The 25,178-nt window shown below is 36.9% G+C and overlaps 1 pseudogene; it reads left to right on the plus strand.

The window, feature by feature from the left end:
* Window positions 1-19,448: 19,448 nt before the first annotated feature.
* Window positions 19,449-23,750, plus strand: LOC148019626 (CBL-interacting serine/threonine-protein kinase 23 pseudogene; annotated as a pseudogene).
* Window positions 23,751-25,178: the final 1,428 nt, after the last annotated feature.

Here is a 25,178-nt window from a genome sequence, read left to right on the forward strand (position 1 = left end):
CTCTTTCCTATCCTTGGTACCATCATGTCAGTCTCAAACATCTCTGTCAAAGCATATGTCATATGCAATAATTTACATCCATCAGATGTAGTCTTATCTTATCTAGAAAACTGTCCTACAGGACCACCCTACAAAAAACTGCTCATATCTTTTGAACTATAACTCGGATTACTAAGCTTTAAAAAGCAAAAATGTAGCCCCACTTGTGATGTACGACTTTTCTAAAGAGATTGGGATCAAATTCTAAAGTTTTCAGCCCCTAAAATTTTCTACGCAAGCTGCAACTGTTCATTGTAACATGCTGTCCTGGCCAGATATCGACCTTCCCAACTTTGTATCTCCTGCATACGAACATGGGTATCAACCAAACTTTGTAGGACCCTTCCCAAGGTATCAAAGCCCATTTTGGATGCATCGGTCACTATTAAACCTCTCCAAATTAAAATAGTTTTACACATCTTCAGTTTAGCTGTGTCTATCCACTACAGTTTCGAGCAGTCATATCGCCCTCCTAGGTCAAACATCCACTAGATAGTCTACCAATAAGGCATAAATATATGCAAGACATCCCCTTCAATTTTAAATAACTTGTATATCACACGGAATATGCCAAGATCAAATATCCACGTCATTAACCTACTTAATCTGTTTAGGTCGTCTTTCTTTGCATCCCGAACGACGGTTCCTTTGTAACCTACATCAATGTCTCTCTTGTATTTTCTATTATCTTTTTACCCTTAACATTATCCACATTCTCTTTTGTAGTATCATTCATTCCTTCAAGCTTTGTAGCATCTACATCTTCAATCTTTATATCTGCATCATCAAACTCTATAGCATCCACATCCACAAACTCTGCGTCATATTCAAGCTCTTTTTTCATCTTGAATCTCTATATCATTTGCAAGCTCTTCCATAGTTTCCTCAATATCATCAATTTTTTCTGCATTTTGCATGTCATGTGCTCCATCTGCTAATATCGCATCTGTAACTACCATTAATGCATTTGTATTGTTAAGAAAAAGTCGAAATCTCTATATCTTTGGTATTCTCTCGTAATGCCTTTAGTGATGTTGGTACCTTGCCTCTATTTTCTGACCATTCATTGAGTTGTGTTTTTGAGGCCCTACATGTTCTTGACTTGGGCTTCTCTTTTTTCTCAATTCATGGTCTTCCTAGTCTCGGGACTCGTTTTGTCTACATTGAGCTACCTATCTTTGTTGCGGATTCTTCTATAAGAGCTACTTTTGTGATAGGTTGTTAGGAGAGGGGGCTACAGGACCTCATGTCAGTCTCAAATGTCTCTATCAAAGCATATGCTACATGCTATACCTTACATCCATTAGATTCAATCTGATCCTATCCAAAAAATTGTCCTACAGGACCACCCTGCAGAAAATTGCTCGTATCTTTTGAACCGTAACTTAGATCACCAAGCTTTAAAAAGAAAAAATGTAGCCCTGCTCGTGAATAAAACTTATCTAAAGACACTTGGACAAAATTCTAAATATTTTAGCCCCTAAAATTTTCTACACAACCTGCAACTATTCATTACAGCATGTAGTCCTAGCTAGACATCGACCTTCGCGACTCTGTATCTCCTGCATACGAACTCCAATGTTAACCAAAATTTGTAGGACCCTTCCCAAGGTATAAAAGCTCATTTTGGATGTGCCAGTCACCATTAATCCTCTCCCAATCAAAACAGTTTTAGACATCTTCAGTTCAGCCTTGCCTGTCCATTGTAGTCTCCTACTTGATCAAAACATCCATTGGATAGTTGACCAAGAAGACACACATACATGCAAGACATCCCCTTTGGCTTTAAATAACTTGTATATCACATGGAATATGCCAAGTTCAAAGATCCACATCATTAACCTATGGTCGATCACATTAGACATACAAATATGGATTGAAGTGTGCTTCCATACACCCCCCTCTCCCAAAGGGGGTTGGTTCATTGGATGCTACACATCCTTAATCTAGGCCTGTTAGGTTTTGGAGAACTTGCTAGTTGGGTAGAGAGGGTGTAGAAGGAGGGTGGCTCGCCTTAGCTACAGCCTACTGATTGATTGGTCTCATAGAATTGCAATCCCTTTTTGTGTTGTAATCCACAATCAACCCCTTTAGTAACCCTAACATCTGTCATTGTCATTAACGACTTCTTTCCCTACAACACCTATCCAATTCTATCTAATAACATTAGGCAAGTCTTGCATATTCTGGCACCAGCAACAACTGAAGCAATTTACATATCAATCAATATTGTGAATTTTTTATTTGTATGGTAGCTGGACAAATTATTACATTTGTTAATTCTGTTAAGGTAGTGTACATGTATCAGACCTCGAACTCTTGGCGTGGCCCATTCTAGACCTTTTTTTTAAATTGAACAATGGTTCCGTTTGTCCTCTTCAAAGAACTTTGGATTGTATCTTTACATAGGTTATTTCCATAGAACCCTTTTGTTTCAATTGTATAGACATCATCTGTAATCCTACAAATAGGAGTTTTCTCTAGTAGTTCACCTGTGAGGCAAAGAATCATGGCTTAGACAAGAGAGAGGATGATGCATGCCTCTAGGCCACCCAATGATACTCTAATCTTAGGTAGCACCACAACTGCCAGTAGTAAGAAATAGGAAGAAATAGGCTTCCCCTTTGTCAAGCAATAACCCTAGGTGCTTCATTGAGTAGTAAGGAAGGTATATGGGGATTAATGAGCACCACCCAAGCATCAAAGGGATGAAAATGTACTGCTATGGCCAGGGTGAATAGCACCTAGCCTTGAGGCTACCTGGCAAGGAAAAGGGTGCATCTTCATCTACCCTGTCATCTTTGTCTTTCTTTTGTCAAGTCCTCCACTGCATACTCTTCTCTTAAACACTTTGAACCTTTTCCCTACTTCGGGTATCCTCAAGTTAGTCCTATCCACCTCTGTTAAAGTATATGTCACATACAATACTTTACATCCTTTAGATTCAATCTCTTTGTGCCCGAAAAATTGTCCTATAGGACCACCTTGTAGAAAACTGTCCATATATTTTGATCCGTAACTTGGATTGCTAAGCTTTCTTCTGCAAAGTTGTAGCCTTGATTTTGACCTACAACTCTTGTGAAGAACTCAGAACTAAATTTCAAAGATTTCAGAGCCTAAAATTTTCTGCGCAGCTTGCAACTGTCTTTTACTACACGTAGTCTTGGCCAAACATCGACCTTCTTGTCCATGTAACTTTCGCATACCAAGTCAGATGACAACCAAACTTGGTAGGCATCTTCCCTAGGTATAGAATCCCATCTTAGAAGTTTCGACCACCATAAATCCTCGCTGACATAGAACAATTTTCAAGATCTTCAATTCTGCTCCAACCTAACTACTTCAGTAACCTACAGCAATATCCCTCTTCCTAGATCAAACGGCCATTGGATAATCGACCAATAAGGCATGCATACATCCCATACATTCACTTTTGGTCTAAACAAACTATATATCATACTTAGCAACACATAGAGTCTGCTAGGATTGAAAACTTGCTTCATCATTCTACATATGTCGCCCTCTTGAAAACAATCACTTGAATATTCTATCATTCATTTTTTAGGTTGGTGAAACTCTTGAAATCCATAGATAAGTATGTATACATCTCCTTGTTTTAGCATCCATGTCTAAAACACAAGTCGAGGATCATCACCCCCTCTAGCTGTGCAATCCATAGCATATCTCTCTGTGATTAATTTGGGGGAAACACCTATGTTTGAAAGTATCTTTGTCTTGTACAAGCAACCTTGTCACAATGTCTTCTTTGCTCTCCTCTCTAACTTCTGCATCTTGCATATTAACACCCTCAATCAAAATTTCCAGTTATTTTGCATCATCCTGAGTCCATACCATCTACATGCACTTTATTCATTTCATCTACATTCTCAAGTATTTTAGTATTAATACTCTTAGTCAAGGTATCATTAGTATGCTCTTTCAGTGTCTCTTTGCATTCATTGTTGATATAGCTTCGACCTTTCTAAACATTGCATTAGTACTGAGCATATTCTCCTCAAAGCATTGTCTCTTTGCAAGAATCAAGAACTCCCCATTCCCGATCTTCAATTTTGTTAATGTCTTTTCTTAAAAATATTTTTTGGATTCCTCAAATTCGGTTGCTTGGCAACCCTCTTCATTTGCTCATCATTGTTAGGAGGTAAAGACCATGCAACTGGTTTCACTTTCTTGTCAAATTTTTTGTACTTGGTTTGAACCTTGGCTTCACTCTTTTACTCTTGTAAACCCAAATTTTGCTGCAAATGGGTAGTACCCAACCTTATCAGTTGAAATGAATAATTCGTAGTCTCTTTGGACTACATATAAATAGCCCCAAACTTTGTATGCTGAAATGAATCAGCATAAAACTCTTTTGGTTGAAATAACTCATCACCATGTAACTCTGTTGGTTGATAATTTATCCCTCTTCTGTGTTTGCGGACATACATAAGCAAATAACTCTTTTCGTTGAGAAAACTCAGTACCGAACCCTCTTTGTTGCATAAAATCAACAATCTCATAGTACATATCTAGGGAATGTACTTGCACAAAATTGGAACCACTTTGCACCTCTATTTTCCCATCTTTGCTTCAGATCTGCATACATGGAGATCCATCATCTATAACCTTTGCTTCCATCTGTGCTTCATGATAAAGGGCTAACCCAAAATGATATCATAAGAACATGAATCCTGCATTAAGAAATGACAATCACCGTGAGCATTCCCTATGGACACCCTCATATTCAGACATGTTGCATATAGTTCTCTTGCAATATTATTGGTGGCTCTCATCTGTCAACCATGTTCTACATCTACAAGCCACTTTCCGCTCTCATAAAAATGACAAACTATAACATTTATCTTTGAGTTGTGATATAGCAAGGCAACACACGGTGTCTCTATCTCTCCAATCTTAAGCATTGTCTCAGTGGTTGCTCAATCCCAATGACTTTTAGAAAAATGTCTGAAAGTAATCATTACAAGTGCATGTTCCTCTGCATAGTGCACTAGTTGTATACTCTTCACAATCTTTGGATATACTACAACACTCTCAAAAAGAATTTCATCATCACTATCCTTAGTCAGCTCCTCAATTGTGATACCCTCCATGATAGGCTCTTCTACAGTTTGAATCACATGTTTCTTTCTCTTTATGATATCTATAATTTCTTCATGAAACTCTCTTTACAATTCCCAAAATCTCTCCTAATGTGAATTCAATCTTGCTATTCAAGATTTTCTCCTTCAATACACTTTTAAGATCTATTGCGGACTTAGTATCTGAAGCAAGCTTGTAACCTGGTTGTTTCTTTGGTCTAGCATCTTAATTCTTGTACTTCTTCTGTGCATCCTCTTTATTCTATTCAAGCTGTGGTCTAGAAGGTGGTGTTGTAGGCTCACCCCTTATAGTCTTCTTGGAAGTATCATCCCTTTTTCACTTTTCCTTAACAATCACTTATGTACCTAGGGTCTTTGTTAAATAGGTATAAACTGAGTATTTACCAATTGGAGATCCCCACCCAATCTTTGTTGTGATGCTCTTCCTTGCACCAGATAAATCTGCTTGCTACAATTAGTCCTTATTTGTAGTCTATAAAGTAAAAGTCTATAACTTTAACTTACACTTTGGTTTCTTTTCAATTTGAACACCATAAGCCAAAGCATATTATGTGGCTACATAATATGTTCGAGTAGTCATATCCTCAAAAAGCTTCTTCATTCCACCCTTACCAAAAGTTATAGCAATATACTTATCAGTCTTGGTTGCACACATCTTTCAATCTTGCTATAAAATCAAAATTTTTTACATAACATTCTTAAATTATTCATAATCTTTGTGCTCGTGCTTAGGGCTATCACAACATATGCATCTACACACGAAATTATTCATAAGCGAAGCCTGTGAATGACCAGTTTTCCTAGCCAATTTAATTTGCGAATCCTCCATAGTTTTTCACCAACTATTTAATGACATTCTCTTTCCTTGACACTTTAAACCTTTTATTACTTCATTATTTTCATAAAAAATATTCACCAACTGATTATAGGATATCTTTAGTTTAGAGAACAAATCACCACACTTTCGAAAGTCTAAAATACAAGTTTCGCCACATATTCTATAACATGAAAGTATACGTTGGCTTTTAAAATCATCTATGGTTATAATAAGTACTTGGCTTACAAATCATATCCTTATTCTACTGACAAGGCATACATTTCATAACATAATCTTTAACATATTTCCACAATCCTTTCCAAAGAAAGCTGTTGTTGATTGTATCATAGGTCTTAAATACTCCAAAGTTTTCATCTCTGGGTGAAGAATGCAACTCCTCAATAAATATTTTGAGCTTAAAAGAAGAAGTAGAGGGAATAAAAATCTTGCCATTCAGCAAAATGAGGCCATTTTTAAGCTAATAATGGGATTTTTTCTCCATAAGTTCTTGCTGTAATTTTTGAAGTACATGACTGAGCTCATCATACAAAAGATAGGCTTTCTATAATTCATCAATCCAGTCACCATGTGACTCTCTCATAGCTAAAACCCAACATGCCCACATTCTTGAAGGCGAATCAGCCACCACAACATTATCTTTCTCCATTGTATGAGTGATGTCAAAATCATAGTTTTGCAAGGTAGCTACTGACCTACACAACTTAGGGGTAAGATTTGACTAATTAAGGAAGTACTTTACTACCTCATGATCACTTTGAACTCTAAATTAGCTGCCATACAAATAATGGTGCTATTTTTTTATCACATGTAGAAAAGCCAATATCTCATAGTCATAGACATTCATAGCCATCTCTTTATCAGTAAGTTGATGGCTTTCAAAGGCAATAACTCCATGCTCCTGTAGCAAAACAACCCTTATGCCATGACTAGTAGTATCACACTATATGCTAAACTCTCTAGAGAAATCTGGGCATACTAAAATAGGAGCAAAAGTAAGTAATTTCTTTAATTGGTTAAAGCTATTGTCCACAAGTGCCTCCAAAAAGAAAGCTTCCTTCTTCAACATGTTATTCAAAGGAGCTACTACTATAGCCACATAGTGCTTAATGAATCTACAATAAAAAAAGAAATCCTTGAATGGAGGTAGTGGTGGTAGGTGTTGGTCAATATCCCTAGTTCATTGACAGTATGACCAAAGTACTCCACTTTAGTTTGCATGAAAGAGCATTTATTCTCCTTAGCAAAGAGTGTACAATGTCTTAATACATCAAAAACCTTCCTCATACCTGTAAAGTCTTACTATAATCAATATGTCATCAAAGAATATTGGAACAAACTAAAATAGGAAGAGAATCAAAATCTTATTCATCAGACTCTGGAAGGTAGATGGAGCATTAATAAGCCCAAATGGCATCACTAGGAAATAATATAGCCCACAATCAGTCCTAAAGGCATTTCTTCACTTCATCATCCTCTCGCATATGAACCTAATGATATCCAGACCTCAAATTAATCTTGGTAAATTATCTAGACCTCTTGATCTCATCAAGAAAATCATCAACCCTAGGTATTGGATGCATGTTCTTCACTGTGATCTTGTTTAGATCCTTGTAGTCAATACACATTCTAAATTATCTATCTTTCTTCTTCAGTAACAAGACCAGAGATGCATAAGTTGAAGAACTAGGCTAATAAATCCCATCTATAAAAGCTCCTTGATTTTCTTGGCTACTTTCTCATGCCTACATTTTGACAACCTATAGGATGGCTTGTTGATTGTCTTTGAATGAGGATCTAAATCAAAAGGATGATCCACTACTCTCTTAGGAGGCAATGAAATTGGTACTTCTAGTAGGTCCTTATACTCCTCAAGTAGAGCTTTTAAAGCAAGATGCTATGGTAAATTCTTAGATTGATCTTCTACCTCTTTATGCAAGTGCAATACAAATATCAATGAGTGCTTCTTATACTCCTTGAGTTGTTTAATGATGATATGCTAAAAATCAGATTTACTTGGGATTTTTTGTAGTTGGATAAGCTACCCATCAATGGCAAACTCCATTGACAACTATGAAATCCATAGTCATCTTTCCTAAAGTCCTCAACCAATCACAACCAAGTACAATATCAATGGTTCCCATTTCCAAAGCAATTAGGTTTACTTGTACTTCATAATTTTCATGTAGCTATACAAGAATTTATGGGCACATTTGAGTGTTGATTTTCTCTTCTCCATTAGCTAATTGTACTCTTATGTATTGTTGTAAATCAATAGAAAAGCAGTGTAACCTATCCACAACTGACTTGTTCACAAAATTGTGTGTACTACCACTGTCTATCAAGATAAACACATCCTTTCCATGAATGGTACCCTTCATATGATGTGTATTAGGCCTCTTTAAACCTATCCAAGCATCCGTGGAAAAAGAACAAAGGGTAGTAGCAACAAGAGATAAATATGTCCCACCAAGGTCAAAAGGAATATACCCACCTAGATCAAATGGAAATCTAGCTGCAAACTCATAAGACTAATCAAGATCAAGATCCTCATCATGCTTTTCAAATTTAGCTTGTGCACTCACTGTTGACTCATGAAAAGCCTCATCATCCCCATCCTCAAGTATTATCATGTTATAATTCTTAGCCTTAGTATTTTTGAAAGTACACTTTGATGCATGATCAGGGATATACTTTTCACCATATTTGAAGCATAGATCTTTTTTCTTTCTTTTCTTGAAAAGATCCATAGGTATAAACTTGGCATTATTTGCTAAATTATTTTAGGATCTATTGTCACCTTGCCTAGGCTCCACTTTATGGCTGATTTGTTGTTGGCTTTGAAGCACTTTGCTATCTTGAGTCATTGAAAGTAGAATGTTTAATAATCAAGCTTGTAGATATCTTGGATTATGCCAAACCAATCATCCATACATAATCAAACCAATCATCCATATTTCCATCAACTCTCTCAAAGCTAGCAATGACTCCACAATCTTGGGTGTTTGGCTAACTCATCAATCCTTTAAGTTTGAAAAATACTTTCCCTCGCACCACATAGCATTGAATGTTATGCACTTGATTAAATAAGAGTGATAAATTAGATAAGTACCATGATGTTGCTCGATTTGTAATTACTACCAATGAGATATTACACATACTTAGCTTTGGCTAACATCTTGGACACAAACATTATACTTACAATAATGTACCCTAAATTTCACATGAAAATAAACTTAATCTAGCCTTATTTGCCATTTATTTCTACTATAAATAGATTGAACTAAGTCAATTAATGCTTTTTCATATAGCAATGAATTTTAATGGATTATTTTAGATTTTTTATTAAGATAAAGTATTTTTAAAAATTTTAGATTTATTTTGAAACTTTTATGGATTCTATTTTTTAAATTACAATTAAAAAATTAGAGTTAGTTTTAATTTTTAATCATTTTTTAATAATTATTGAGAATTAATCCAATGTATAGATACTTTTTAAATTCCTTTCATAACCCTATTTTTCTTAAAGTAATCTAGATATTATCTCAAATTTTTCACAAATTTTTGTATGTTGAAAATGACTCCTCCACCATGATCAGTTTTTGTTTGGTATGCACCATATGCTATCAAAAATGTAAATTTGCCATCCCTTATGTGAACTAAATTCCAATGCTTTCCTTTTTTGCAAATAAAGCCCATACACCTCGATGATATGCTATAAACACACATAATGCAAATGAATACAAAATATGCTCAAGAATTTATACAATTCATTTACTTCCAAAAACTTGACTTAGAATGCACCATGTGATGTGTGATAGAAGATTTATCCCATGCTTGCACCATGTTTTCATAGAAGCTATGTACACCAACAATAATTTCTTACTTATCTCTATTGTTAAACACCATCCTTTGAAGTAAGGGAGCCAATTTATCTTTTGAGACTAATCCAAACTTTGGCTTTTTCCAACCTTGTTTTTCCTCCATTACATCAATCAAGAAAGCATGTAACTTTTTTCCTTCCTCATTGATAGGTGCTAAAAGAAACTTCCTAGCCTTCACTTCTCCAAAGCAATGCTTTTTTGGCAAGTTACCAAATTTTCCTAATTGTTTCTTGTTGATCTTTTCTTGTCCTTTTCAATTGTAACTTCATGCTTGTGTAGCCAAATCTCTGATAGCACTCACTTTACATTTTTGCATGTTACAATGGTTGTTTTCTTGTTGCATCCTATAAGCAAAGAAAAATATACTCATACAAAAATTTCTCTATAATTTTAACAAAATTTTGTAATTAATAGATGTGAACATAATCCAATGGAATGTTGAAGGTGGGGCTTCCAAGTAGGATCTTCTTTATCACATGTCGATGCAACAATTATCACTCTTTGCTAGTTCTTCTTAGTGTCCTTCCCTTTCACCCTTTCTATCAAGCAACATAGTTATGGATATTTAGCATTTACACCATTGGAGATTCCACACATGCATTTTAAAGTTTTGAAGTCTCCTACAAGATACCATTCAACTAGCCATTCATCATGCCCTTCAACTAAGAGCATCTTGTTGTATTCTTGGAGGTCACTCATGAATATATGTATGTGTAATATGAGTTCAAATTAATAAGGGGTTTTTAAAACACAATTTTTATACATTTTTTACATACATAAGGGTGTTAATATATGTCTATGGAGGTAACATTTTTAATATATATATATATATATATATAAATAGAAATATGCATTGACAAACATATATGTTAATAGAAATAGAGTTGTTAAGTCTACGAAGGTAAACTCAAGAGGCAGAGATAGACATATTGAGAAAAACACGTAGAGAGGTTAATGAAAATAGTTGGTTTGGTATCTATGGAGATGGGTTGGAGGGGATGCATAGAGATGTTAATGGAAATAGGGAGTTAGATATCTCATGAGATAGACTAAAGATACATAGATAAATATACAAAGATGTCAAAAGAAAGCAAGTAGCATAGTGTGCGTAATATCCCCCTCCCCCCCCCCCCCCCCCCCCGAGTGTTCCATAGGAACCCCCCTATAATTTTTTATTAAAACTAATGCAAATTTCTTTTATCTCCTCCCCCCTTGTCGATGCCGAACACGTGGTGGGGGGGAAGAGAGTGGAGAAAACAAAGATAATAATGCTGAGGGGGAGGCCACGTTGTCGCAGTGCGTAGGATTAAAGGTCACCACAGGGATTTGGCAATAAAAATGGGCAAGATAGATAGAGATGTGACTTCAAGAGATAAGTAGATTACAGTGAATGTTTAAAGGTTCAAGAGGTACTTCACAGTCAATCATAGGGGTTTGAGAGAGAAGAATGTATGGGGGTTCAAGAGCTTAGACTAAGGATTGAAGGTTTCAAGTCAAGTTCTTGAAGATGTTAATAGAGCTTCCAACTGCATGTTCTTAGCAAAGATCACAAGAGTATTATCTCATAAGTTCTAACTCAAATCAAGCTTGTTTTCTTGACTATAAGAGCAATCACAAATTATAAAATCAAGTACAATATGATATCATGTATCATAAACAACTCTGCATCCCATCATTCATACATGATGCCATAGCATGAATCAACTTTGCATGATTACATTCAATGTAGACTGTTAGGGAAAAAAGCTTATGAGTCAATTACAAGGCTTGTAGGGCAAAGAGACTTGCTTCAAGAGAGCTTCAAATTGGTTTCATGATAAGGATAAGTTACCATAGCCAAGAAATAAGAGAAAAAACTCCTCTTAATTCTACTCAAAGCATCTATGAAAGATATACAAACATTGCTCTGCCATAAGGGCACATAATACTTGCATATTTTGACAAGATGTCTTCTATAGAGTAAGAAATTATATAAAAGAACATTGTTGTAGCTAATTCTCTGAATATGGCTGAAGATATCAGCCCAAATATCTTTCAGAATTCACCTTTGATGATAGCATAAACTTCCCCTAACACAGTGTCGTTGTGTTTGGTGTTGAAAGTCTACCAAGGGGGTAAGAGACAACAAGGTGAAGGGAGATTCAGGGAGAGGAGTAGACAGAAGAGAAGGGGTTCGAAGAAATAGAAGCCATAAGAAGAATACTCACAAAAAGAAATGGAAAATGTAGAAGAATACTAACAAAGATGAAGCTTGTCAGTTTATTATGAGAAGATAAAACTCTTGTAGACAAAAACGTGTATAAAACAGTACCTTTCTCTATGCTTCTCAGATCACCAATCTTATGCTTCCATTCTCTTCGAAAGGAGGGTAAAATACCAATACACCTAACAAGAATTCTGCCAAATCACTTCCTCTTCATCTCCCACTTTAGAGTGTTGTTCATTGCTTGAAAACAGCAGTCGTGCGCCGCACAATTTCAGTAATCTTTCTTTTTATATAAAATCCTCTCAAAATAGCTAAAATTTATATGATTTCTTTTACATGTTATCCTAATCTAGAAGTTATCTATAGTTTTATGGATTTTTACAAGAGATAATATTTAAAATATCAAAAATTGGCTAAAACTTGTCCAAAAATCTAATATTTTTGAACCATGGACACTAACACTAATGCCTTAAGTGGCATTAGCTCTCTAGATCTACAAGGAAGCCGCACTCTAGAGTTTTGCACATGATGTGTGCGTAGCGGCACGACATCCACCCCCTCCTAACCTGCACATCCTCTAGCATGTGTCAAAGTCTTACGGATCTGCAATGTCAAAAGAAGTATCTTCAGCCATGTCAATGTCTTCATCTTCTGCCTCTTCTTCTTCCTCTATGTCTTTATGCTCTTGAATTATATCCAAGTCTTCTAACTCATATGTTGAACTTTCTCTTCATTTGAAGAGCTTGATTCTTTTTCGAGCTACGGGTATCTTCATGATTGTCCCATCCAATTCATCCAATGAATATGTGGCATTGTCATGAACGACCTTTACCACATATGGGCCAAACCAACACTTTACTATCTTCCCAGAAGCACTATATTGATTATCTAGGTTGCTGTCATAGACAAGCACCCAGTCATTTTCTTGGATAGCTCTTGGCCAAAGTTGATGTTGCCTATCAAATCTTCTTTTTTTTTTAGTCTTGTTGTTTTTAACTTCTTAATAGCTACTTGAACATCTTCAAACCTTCTTCCTAGTTGTCATATGCGCAAAGTCAGCAACTCTTCTCTACTGATGCCTTCCTCCCAAGGTAGAAGACTCCATGTGAGAATAGATCCTTCAATTGGCATAATTGGTTGTTTTCCATGCATAAGTTTAGCTAGCATATAGCCAGTCATCACTGTATTGTGCGTAGTCCAGTCAGCCCATAATGCAAAAGGTAGAATTTTAGGCCATTATTTGATCTTTCTTCTACAAGACTTTGCTAGAGCTTTGAGAATAGGTTGATGTCCTTTCTCACTCTTTCCGTTTCCTTCAAGATTGTAGACTGATGCCAAAGCCAACTTGATACCCCATTGATCAAAGAAGTTGCATGCCTCATTGGCATCCAATTCTCCTCTATCTGCGATTACCTTGCCAACATAGCCATACCTGCAAAATACTTCTTCAAGCAAAAAGTGATAAACAGCTTGAGTGGTCTTGGTTGTTAAATCCTTACCTTCAACTTGATTGGTTAGATATTCTCTTGCAAGCACTAAATACTGCATATTCCATATCCCTGTAGGCATGGTTACAAGATCAATAACCCATCTATAATGTATAGACAAGGGATAAGTCGATTATAACCCATATCGATGCTTGACCATAGAATACATCTGACACACATAACAGGTTTCAACAAAATTCTCTATATCTCGATACATGTTCTGCCACCAGTATTTTTCTTTGACTTTAATAAAGGTTCCCAATATACCTCTATGGCCATCCCACAAGCTTTCATGAAATTCCTTCATTACTTGTAGTTGCAACCTTTTATTACCTAAAACTCAAACAAGCGCTCCTTTCTTCTTCTTTGTGTGCTTTCATAGATGCCCATTTTTAAGAAAGAAACCATAAGCTTTCCTCTTAATATGCTTGAACTCTTCATCAGTCCAAGTATCTTTCTTCTTCATTGTGCTCAAATATTTTTGCAGATTTTATGTCAGACTACAATTTGTAGCCTGGCTGCTTGCCTTTCTTCTTTCTTTCAATCTTCTTTATTTGTGGAGCATCTTCCACCTCTTGATCTGGGGTTATATTTTCAATAAGCTTTGGTTGTTCAAGTGTTCTTCTAGTTTCCCGTTTCGAAGGGCCAGAAGAGGAAGGCCCCAGTTCATCTTCTCTTCTTCTCTTTTCTTCAATCAAGACTTCTTTATGATTGACGTTAGCCAAATGTGCAAAGGCAGAAAAGAATCTATTGATTTTTTCCAGCCAGTTATTCTCAAATGCACTGACTGCATTAGTCAAATAATCTTTGGCTACTTTGTTGCGTTCCATTTGATCTAATGCCTGCATCCATACTTTAGACTGCACATTAGCTTTACATGCTTTGAAATTTGATTTAGTTGGATCGATTTGCACCCCACAAGTAGTTGCATCAATTGTTGCATAGGCATTCTTTACAGCTAAATCTTCTAATCTTTTCTTCATTCCACCATTACCAAAATTCATCTCCAGTGGAAGACCAGTTTCAGCTACAAGAATTTTTTCGTATTTCCAAAAAGATGAGCTATTGTGCTTTAGCCTCACGGAAGGCAAAACACTCCCTCTTATCATGTTGTTAGCTAATCACACCAAATACAGCGCCTCTTATAGTCTTCTCTCATGGGTCTTTGAGTTGATGATCGTCCTCGTTCTTCAACTTTGACATCTTCTCCACCTTTGAACTAATTTTTGTAAGATTCAAATGAAGTTCACGTATGCTTTGAATGGGTTTATCCATGACATCATTTTTAGAAGGAATAGAAGAAGAAAGAGTTGATTGATTAGTCAAAGAATAGGGGATTTTGAAGGTGGAACAAGCTCCATCAATGGAGTTGTTGAAGTTAAAGTAGAGCCCAATCTTAATCGCATCAGCTCTCTTCGAGCAATCATGTTAATTGCATCAGTAATATCTGTCCATGCAATCTTGACTCCTAATTCAGGGGTAGCATCTTCTAGAAGCTTCTCTTGAAGAATGGGATCTGTAGCCTTAAGGAATAATTCAATCTTCTAACCTTCCATACTTTGTTGGTCTTCACCATCAAGTTGTCCAAATTTACTTTCAAACTCATGGTATAAAGCTATTGTAGCTATACCTTTGTTGGGTTTCTCAACCCAATCAATGAAACTTTTCTTCATCATTAGGCCAAAGTCTTCTAAGAAGAATTCTTCACGTAGAACTTTTTTGAATGCAGCCCAATCTGCATCTCACTGAAAAAGACCATGGATTCTTTCTTGAAGACCATGCTTAGCTAGTCTGGCAAAATAGCGACTCCACGCATGTCACGGTACACCAAAGAATAGCATTTTCTCAACATACAAGCGAATGAAAATAGAGACATTTTTACCATTAAATTGTTTTAATTCCCGCCCAACTTCCTCTAGGGCCTTGATAGCTATGGAATCAATCTTCTCTTTATCTTGCCTTTGTTGTTGTTGTTGTAACATTTGGATTTGTTGTTGCTTAGTCTGCTGCAATATGTGCACCAAATATTATAGAGTATCTCCTAAAGGATCCCCCATCTTGGAGTTCTCTTACACCAACCTTCACATCCGGTTAACCAATGTCGTAGCATGTAGGATTGAAGGTCACCACAGAGGTTTGGCAAGCAAACTGGACAAGATAGATAGAGATGTGTCTTCAAGATATGAGTAGATTACATTGAATGTTTAAAGGTTCAAGAGATATTTCACGGTCAATCATAGGGGTTTGACATGGAAGAATGTATGGGGGTTCAAGAGCTTAGAGTCCGAAGATGGTAGAGATAAGAGAAGGGTTGACGGTTTCAAGCCAAGTTCTTGAAGATGTTAATAGAGCATCCAATTGTATATTCTTAGCAAAGATCACAAGAGTATTATCTCATAAGTTATAACTCAAATCAAGCTTGTTTTCTTGATTGTAAGAGCAATCACAAATTATAAAATCAAGTACAATATGCTGTCATCTGTCATAAACAACTCTGCATCCCATCATTTATACATGATGTCATAGCATGAATCAACTTTGCATGATTACATTCAATGTAGACTGTTAGGGACAAAAACTTATGAGTCAATTACAAGGCTCATAGGGGCTTGAGACTTGCTTCAAGAGAGCTTCAAATTGAGTTCCTAATAAGGATAAGTTACCACAGCCAAGAAATAAGAGAAAAATCTACTCTTAATTCAACTCAAAGCATCTATGAATGATCTACAAGCATTGCCCTACCATAGCGGCACATAATACTTGCATATTTTGACAAGATGTCTTCTATAGAGTAAGAAATGAATTAAAAGAACACTGTTGTAGCTAATTCTCTGAATATGGCTGAAGATATCAGCCCAAATATCTTCCAAAATTCACCTCTAATGATAGCATAAAATTCCCCTAACATGGTGTTGGTGCATTTGGTGTCGAAAGTCTACCATGGGGGTAAGAGACAGCAGGGTGAAGGGAGATTCAGGGAGAGGAGTAGACGGAAGAGAAGGGGTTTGAAGAAATAGAAGACATAGAAGAATATTCACAGAAAGAAATAGAAATTGTAGAAGAATACTAACAGAGATTAAGCCTATCAATTTATTATGTGAAGATAAAACTCTTGTAGACCAAAACATGTATAAAATAATACCTTCATATATGCTACACTCAGATCACCAATCTGATGCTTCCATTTGCTCTGAAAGGGGGGGTAAAAAACCAACACACCTAGCCAGATTTCTGCCAGATCACTCGCTCTTCATCTCCCACTTCAAAGCGTTGTTCACTCACTGCCTGAAAACACCGATTGCGCGTTGTGCGATTTTGCTAATCTTTCTTTTTACATAAAATCCTCTCAAAATAGCTGAAAGCTACATACTTTCTTTTACATGTTATCCTAATCTAGAATTTGTCTATAGTTTTATAGATTTTTACAATAGATAATATCTAAAATATCAAAAACTGGCTAAAACTTGTCCAAAAATCTAATATTTTTGAACCATGGGCACTTAACAATAATGCCTAAAGTGTCATTGGGTCTAACACCAATAAAATCTACATGGTTGGTATTTAAGGTCTCAAGAGCCACAGATCTAAAATAATGCTAATTTTCTTCCATTTTTATTGATAATAAATAGAAAAAAATAAGGAAAAATGAGGAAAAATGCTCTTTAAAAGGGGAAAAAAATAGGGAATGGATGAGAAAAATTATGGATGTGCCTGTGAGTGTATAATGAGGATAAAGCATGAGGGTTTGCCTCAGGTTATCTCCATTTGTATGTTTTTGTGAGTATTTACTGCTTATTTTGTGCGAAACACACATGAAATTACCCTTTTACCTATCATCGCAAGCAAAACCCTAAAACGGTAGGGAGAGAGCGGAGTTTGAGCGCTAAAACATGTTATAAAACCTGATGTATTTTTTGCATTATTCATATAGTATGACGTTAAGTTAAATAAAGGGAAGTACAGCACGAGTGTAAGGCTTAGTGTCTTCTCTCATTATAGCAATTATGCGTTAGTGTATGGAAACATGAAAAGAATGGATTTGCACAATGCACGAGGCTATTTTACAATTGTTTGAGCACTTAATCATATACACATTTGCATCAAGCATCATTAAATGGCATCAATTACAGGGTCTTGAATGCATGGCATTTGGTTTCTTTAGGACTTGACCCACGTACAGAGAGCGAGCAACCCGACTGTAGGTTTAGACGAGGGGTCAAAAGGGGATGGATAAGTGAAGATAAGTGCATTCTTGGAATGTTAAATATATTGGCATTAAGAGGAGAGTTTGTTTCGAATGTGTCTATGTGTGGAAGCAGCGCATTGAGGGGCCAATCCCCAAGATGTAGGAGAGTTGCAGTAGGGCCATAGTAATCAGTCGATGGGGTGCCCTTGTGTCTGTGATGTGTGGCATTCATTACCGATATATGTATAATCTCCCTCTGAGGAGATGGGAAAGGGAACATCCGTTGGATTACAGACTATAAACGCACAGTGATTAGTGTTTAGGATAGTGTATCCCTCGACAGATGCTCCTAGCCCGCGAGGCCGTGAGGTGGGGTTGTCTATTGAGGGCATGAGGTCAAGCTAGTGCCTTAGCCAGTGCCGGCCCATTTTAGGTCCCATCATCCATGATGGTAAAGACTTTACATACCCACATTCTAGACAAGGAATCAACCCCTACATTGTCTTTCACATGAGTATGGGTAATGTCAAAGTCATAATTTTGCAATGTGGCCACCCATCTATGTTGCTTAGGAGTAAGGTTAGACTATGATAAGAAATATTTAAGGACCCTACGGTCACTCGTGACTCTAAACCTGCTGCCGCCATACAAGTAATGGTGCCATTTCTTTATGGCATGAAGAATAGCCAACATTTCCTAATCATAAACATTCATTACCATCTCATTTTGAGCAAGTTTTTGACTTTCAAGAGCTATTACCCCATATTCTTATAGCAATACTGCACCAATACCTTTCCCGCTGGCATCACACTAAATGGTAAATTCCTTGGAGAAATCATAGCAAACCAAGATTAGGGTTGAAGTAAGCAAACCTTTCAACTGATTAAAGCTTCTATCTACAATGGCATCCCAAAAAAATGCTTCTTTATTCATCCTATCAGTGAGAGGAGCTGCAATAGTGATGTAATGTTGAATAAAGCTGTGGTAGAATGAAAAGAGACCTAATAATCCTCTCAAAGAGGTGGTATTTGCAGGTGTAGGCCAATCTCTGACACATTGCACTTTCTTTGGATTAGCTCTAATGCCTGCCTCACTAAGAATGTGGCCCAAATACTCTACCTCAGTCTACATGAAGGAACATTGACTCCTTACCAAAGAGTCTATGCTATCTAAGTACATTAAATACCTACCTCATGTGCAATAGATGAGCATCCAATGAACGGCTATAGATGAGAATGTCGTCAAAAAATACCAACATAGATCTAAATAAAGGTGGCTAAAGTATTTTATTCATTAGGCTCTGAAAAGCACCGGGTGCATTTACCAAAGGGCATAACTAAGAAATTATAAAGCCCAGGATCAGTCCTAAATGTTATCTTAATCTCATCCCCTTCATGCATGTGTATCTCATTGTAGCTAGATCTCAAATCAATATTTGTAAAATATTTAGCCTCTTTTAGCTCATCTAACAAGTCATCCACCTTAGGGATAGGGTATATGTTCTTCACTGTGATCTTATTCAAATCTCTATAGTCTATGCACATTCTACATAAGCCATCTTTCTTTTTGACCAACAAGATAGGTGATGCATAAGGAGATGGGCTGGGCCCTATGAAACCAATGTCCAATAAATCCTTGACTTGTTTGGCCACTTCTTCTCTTTCATATTTGGACAACCTGTAAGGAGGCTTATTCACCAGCTTCGAGTGTGGTTCCAAATCAATGGGATGGTCAACCGCTCTCTTGGGAGGTAGTGTTATAGGTAGCTGAAACAAATCATTGTACTCATCAAGAAGAGCCTTTAAAGCTAAATTATCTTGCACATTGTTGGATTGATCTATATTTTCCTTATTTAACTGCACTATAAAAATATGAGAGCATTTCTTGAACTCTTTCTTAAGTTTTTTGGCTGTAACGAGTTGATATCCGCTGTTGTTTTGGATTCCTTGCAAGCGAACAAGCTATCCAACACTGAAAAAATACATATATAGCAAGGAGAAATCCATAGAAATGGTGCCCAAAGTCTTCAGCCAATCAGAGCCCAACACAATGTCTCTTGGCCCCATGTCAAGTGCAATTAAGTCTACATTCTACCCACAATTTTCGGCAAGGTGAATATGTATAGCTAGGCATATTTGAGTACTAATTTCTTCACTCCCATTAGCAACTTGCACCTTAGTGGTTGTTGTAAATCAGTGGCAAAACATTTCAGCCTACCCATGACTACTCTACTTATAAAAATGTGTGTGCTACCACTATCTACCAAGTTAAATGCATCTTTCCCATGAATCTTGCCTTGAAGATGAAGAGTATTAGGACTCTTTGATCTTGTCCAAGCATCCAAGGTGATAGTACAAATAGTGCAATAGCATGTGAGTCATTCTTGTCACCCATATCTACAAGGTCAAAAGGAAATGTGTCTACATGGTCAAAGAACTCTTGCTGCCCAATTTCTTCATCAGCCTCATCATTTTCAGTAGTGATTACAAAGGTACTTGCATCCTCATAGTCATTCTCCGAGTCTTCAAAGACCAACATACTTTGGACTCTTACCTTTGCATTTCTATAAGCACATTTGGAAGCATGTTCAATTGTGTACTTTTCCCCACACTTGAAATTTTTTCCTTTTTCTTTCCTTTCTTTGTACAAATCCATGGGAATGGATCATTGGCCACCAAAGGCTAAGACGTTATTATTCTTGTTGTCCCCTTGTTTATTCTCAACCTTGCCATTGTTTATTACCGTGACATTATTGGTTTTCCTTGAGGCATTGAAGGTGGGATACATGGGAACTCTAGGGGTGCTAAATGGTATATTTCCACCACCATAGCTAGCCCCAAAATGGCCTTGCTTTACAACAGCTCTTTGTTGTCCGAAATTGGACTGTATAGACCCTTTAGGCTACCCAAAAGATGGCTGAGACAAGCCTCTTTGTTGTCCATAATGTGAATGAACTAAAGTATCCCTACGATACTTACAAGAGTACCTTTCAATCAATTCAATAGCCTTGAACAAATTAGAAGGTGACTGCACTGAAACATCAACTAATAACTGAGGATCCAAACTATATATATACTTATGCATCTTTGCATCGTCACTAATGGACTCAACATACATCGTGAGATTAAGAAATTGATTTGTGTAATCCGAAACTGTCAAGCAACACTCTGTACCACTAACGGGCAAGCTTCTCTTTCTCTATGGAGACACAAAAACTTGAACCATAAGTTCTTTAAATGCATCCCAAGTATCAACTTGCTGATTTTCCCTCTTAATATGCTACCACCACATATAAGTGAATCCTTCCAAGTGGATCATGGAAAAACGGATCTTTTGGCCATCATTTATTGGCAAAATATCAAAGTAGTCTTCAAGCTTTGAAAGACATTCTTCCAAATCTATTGGGGAAAAGGATTGGACATTAAATTTGGAGAAGATAATCTTATCTCTCAGCTCTCGTTCATGAGTGTTCTATCCAAACTGTCCCAACTGAAATTGATCATTTTGAGTGCCAAAAGTTGTACTATTATGAGAGTGATTCCTACCAAAAGACTGTTGAAACCTTGATGAAGGCATGGGGGCTGATGGAAGCTAAGAATTTCCCCGTGATGCATTCCCCAATGGGTCCTCTTGCCTCTAAGAAGGCTTGCCAAGCTCAAAGCTCTTATTGGGAATGCCCTTTCTTCCTAAAATGCCTTGAGAATTTGCATTAACTAATGGGAAGGTGGTTTTTTCAACATGTACATGTGACCAATCTTCTTGCTCTTTTCCCTTCAGTTGAATCTCCAACCACTTAGAGAAATTTTCATTAACTGTGTCCATGGTGGCTCTCTCATGTGACACATTTCCTTCATCATCTTAGCATGTTTTTTTGTGTTTGTTGCTATGCCTGCAAGTATAGCCTCGTATCTTTCCAAAATAGCCTTGTCCCCATGCATAGGCATCTCCCATACATTCCAAGCATTGTATTCAATATCATTGACTGCATATGTATTCTCATGTCTACAAATACATCCTCAATAGTATTTTTCCATACATTTACAGCCAAGAATACATCCATACATCAGCAAATACATCTCATACATTAGTGCCAAGTCAATATCTTAGTTCTTCAAGAGGATACATGCACCTGAAGCAAACTTTGGGCTTCAAATCACTAGGAGGTGGGCAAAGTTCCCCCCGCCCCCCCCCCCCCCCCTCGGGCTACTGGGTTATGCACCCCTTCAGGTTCTTTGATGGCAAGGGGGGGTCACACCTCTTTTGTCTTACCACCTCGCTTGGCATCGGCCTTTTTCTCACTCGGGAACATACATGAAAGACATTTATTAATTAAACACCCAACATGAGATGCATTTGGAACTAGGAATTCAACCTTTTCATGAAATGCATGGAATGGAAAATTGGGATCAAGGGTAGGGGCTTACCAAGTAGTGACTCACTACTAACTTACCCTTATACAATGGATTTTTTTCATGATTTAAGTGGCTCAGCCAGGAGACAAAAACTCAATTGGTTAAGGTAAGCAGAAGCAATAATCCTCAATGAGTTTCAAAATGAATTTACCCATTCCAATGCAATGAAAGTGAAGTAAAATGAGTGTGAAGAATTGGACAGCATACATGCATCAAATTTATCTCCTAATCCCTACTTAAGCTCTTGCATTCTCTCAAGCAATTGGTCATGGCTTAGCAAGAGGATGAATTTGAGAGAATAAGAGTTCAAGGACCAAGTACCTTATGATGCTTGACGAAGATGGAAATCAAACAATGATTCATCCCTTCTTGAGTGCTCCAAGATGCTCCATTATACTCCAATAAACTCCATGGTTGCAATGCTCAGCCAAAGGAATCTTGAGCTTGAAGAAGAAAAGTTCTTCAATTGGAATGGAAGGATTCAGCTCTCAATAGCTCACATCTTACATAGATGAGCATAGAAGGGATATCTTCCATAAATGTACCCCATAATCCCTTCCAAGCATCAAAGGCTCTTCCCAATTATGGATCAGACATCAAAATTGATGCATTGACTACATCATGTGGCTCACTCCATGGGTTGCAAGAAGTATTAAAGTAGAATTTCTAGAGCCATTAAACATTGAGTATTCTTCCTAGCTCTGCTATACTCAGAGATGAAATAGATCAACCAGTTTAGTGTTCATAAGCTAAGAAAAATTGTATCCTAGAAGTAGTCCACATCTCAAGATCCCATAAATGTTGATTCGAGTTCTCAAATAACTCAAACAATTTGATCTTCAAAAGCTGGTGAAAACTCAATCAATTTGGTCTTCAGAAACTTAAAGATGTATCTCCATGTTAGAAAGTTCACTCTGATCCAATATTTCATTTGGATCAACTGCTCTTTACGAGTGACAAAGTTGCCCCAAGTTTGTTGACTAACCTCATTTTTAGCGAGAGATTTCAACCATGAAATTGGTGAAGCATCTGAATGTTGTTTATATTTTTGAGGTGATGGCTAGCAAGACAAATATATGTTTTGTGATGGAGTACATTATTGGTGGAGAGCTTTTTAACAAAATTAACCGACATGGAAAGCTCAAAGAAGATGAAGCCAATAAATACTTCCAACAGCTCATCAATACAGTGGACTATTGTCATAGTAGGGAAGTTTATCACAGAGATCTCAAGCCTAAGAATCTTCTTCTGGATTCCAATGGGAACTTGAAAATTTCTTATTTTGGTCTGAGTGCCCTTCCACAACAGTTTAGGGAAGATGGCCTACTACACACGACTTGTGGTACTCCAAATTATGTTTCCCTTGAGGTTATTGTAGATCAAGGTTATGATGGCGCAAAGGCTGATTTGTGGTCATGAAGGGTTATTATATTGTTTGTGCTAATGACTGGCTACTTGCCTTTCGATGATAAAAATCTGTTAAACATTGTTGAATTTCTTCAAAATTATTTCACTAAATGGAGGTCTCAATCTTTCTCGGGACTATTTGAGAAGAAACTAGAGCCCAAGCAAGAAACTTGATTCACTTCAAAACATCCAGCTCTTGAGATCATAACAAAGATGGAGGAGATTGCAAAGCCTCTTGGATTAATGTTCAAAAGCATGATTGTAAGATGAAACTGCAAGGAGCAGAGACTGGCAAGAAAGGACATCTATCGATTGCGAGTGAGCTGTCAAAAATAGATTCAATACAAAAGTTATGTAGCCGAAACCTTAGAATTGGTAATGGCTTACTGCAAAGACATCACGTTAAATAATCTGCAAGTTGGAAGTAAACCATTGTATATTGCTATAGCACAATGTAAAGATGAGAGGCAAGCAAGGTTGAAGGCTCAATTTTCTCAAATGCGATCTATGGCAGGTGCTCCTCCCCCGGTTACTATCGATCCCAGGCAAGGTGAAAATAACCAAATGACTACTTAGAATGAAGCTCAAGGTCCTTGGAAAGGTCTGTGGAAGCCATCGATCAATGGACGTGGGAGAGAAAAGATGTAAGGTGCTTTTTCTCCATGGAAGCTTGACAGGAGCCTGAGAATGAAGAGAGAGAAGACTCTTCCTAAAAAGTAACCAAGACTTTACCCTCTTCTACTCCATTTACCACTATCTTTTAGGAAAATGCCTTCAAAATTGGTCAAAAATGACCCACAAGTTGCTAAATCTGGTCTTCTAGCCTCCAAGCTTGGTCCATGCTTCCATTAATGCTCCCAATCTACAATCCTTATGGTCCAGAGACCCTTGATAACTCCACTACTACTCCATGTCATGTCTGTACCTATGTACTTGTGGCTCTTAGATCTGTGTGACTGAAAAAGGATAACCAAATGGAATGTTGGCCAGCTGGATCAAGAACCTAGTTTACCTGCACTCTAAAACTTGAAGCAATTACAAGGGTTTCTTGGTCATCTAAATTTTTATGGATGGTTTATCAAGTCAATTGCAACAATAATTGCACCTTTAACCACCTTACTCAAGAAGATTCAACCTTATGGTTGGGACTTAGTGTGCCAAGCTGCATTTGAGAAACTAAAGATTAAGTTAATGGAAGGACCAATTTTGGTTTCACCTGATTGGACTAAAGAGTTTCATGTTCATGCCGATGCTTCTATGGATATACTGGGAGTTGTTCTGTGCCAAGCAGATGATAAGAATATCGATCATCCAATTTATTAGACTAGTCATAATTTAAGTGATGCAAAGAAAAATTATACCACAATTGAGAAAGAGTGCTCATCAATGGTGTTTGTCATTACTAAATTTTGATAGGCAACAAGTTTATCTTCTATGTGGATCATGAAGTATTGAAGTACTTATTAAATAAACCCAAAGTTAGTGGTTGAGTGACGAGATGGATGTTGCTTTTTCAAGAATTTGATTTTGAAGTAATTACGCATTGTCGTGCTGCTATGCACACACCGTGTGAAAAACTCTAGAGTGCGGCTTTCTTATTGA

This window comes from Lygodium microphyllum, chromosome 19 (genome assembly GCF_053477565.2).
Source record: "Lygodium microphyllum isolate KBCC chromosome 19, Lygodium_microphyllum_v1.1.10, whole genome shotgun sequence".
In the NCBI taxonomy this organism is placed as follows: domain Eukaryota; kingdom Viridiplantae; phylum Streptophyta; class Polypodiopsida; order Schizaeales; family Lygodiaceae; genus Lygodium; species Lygodium microphyllum.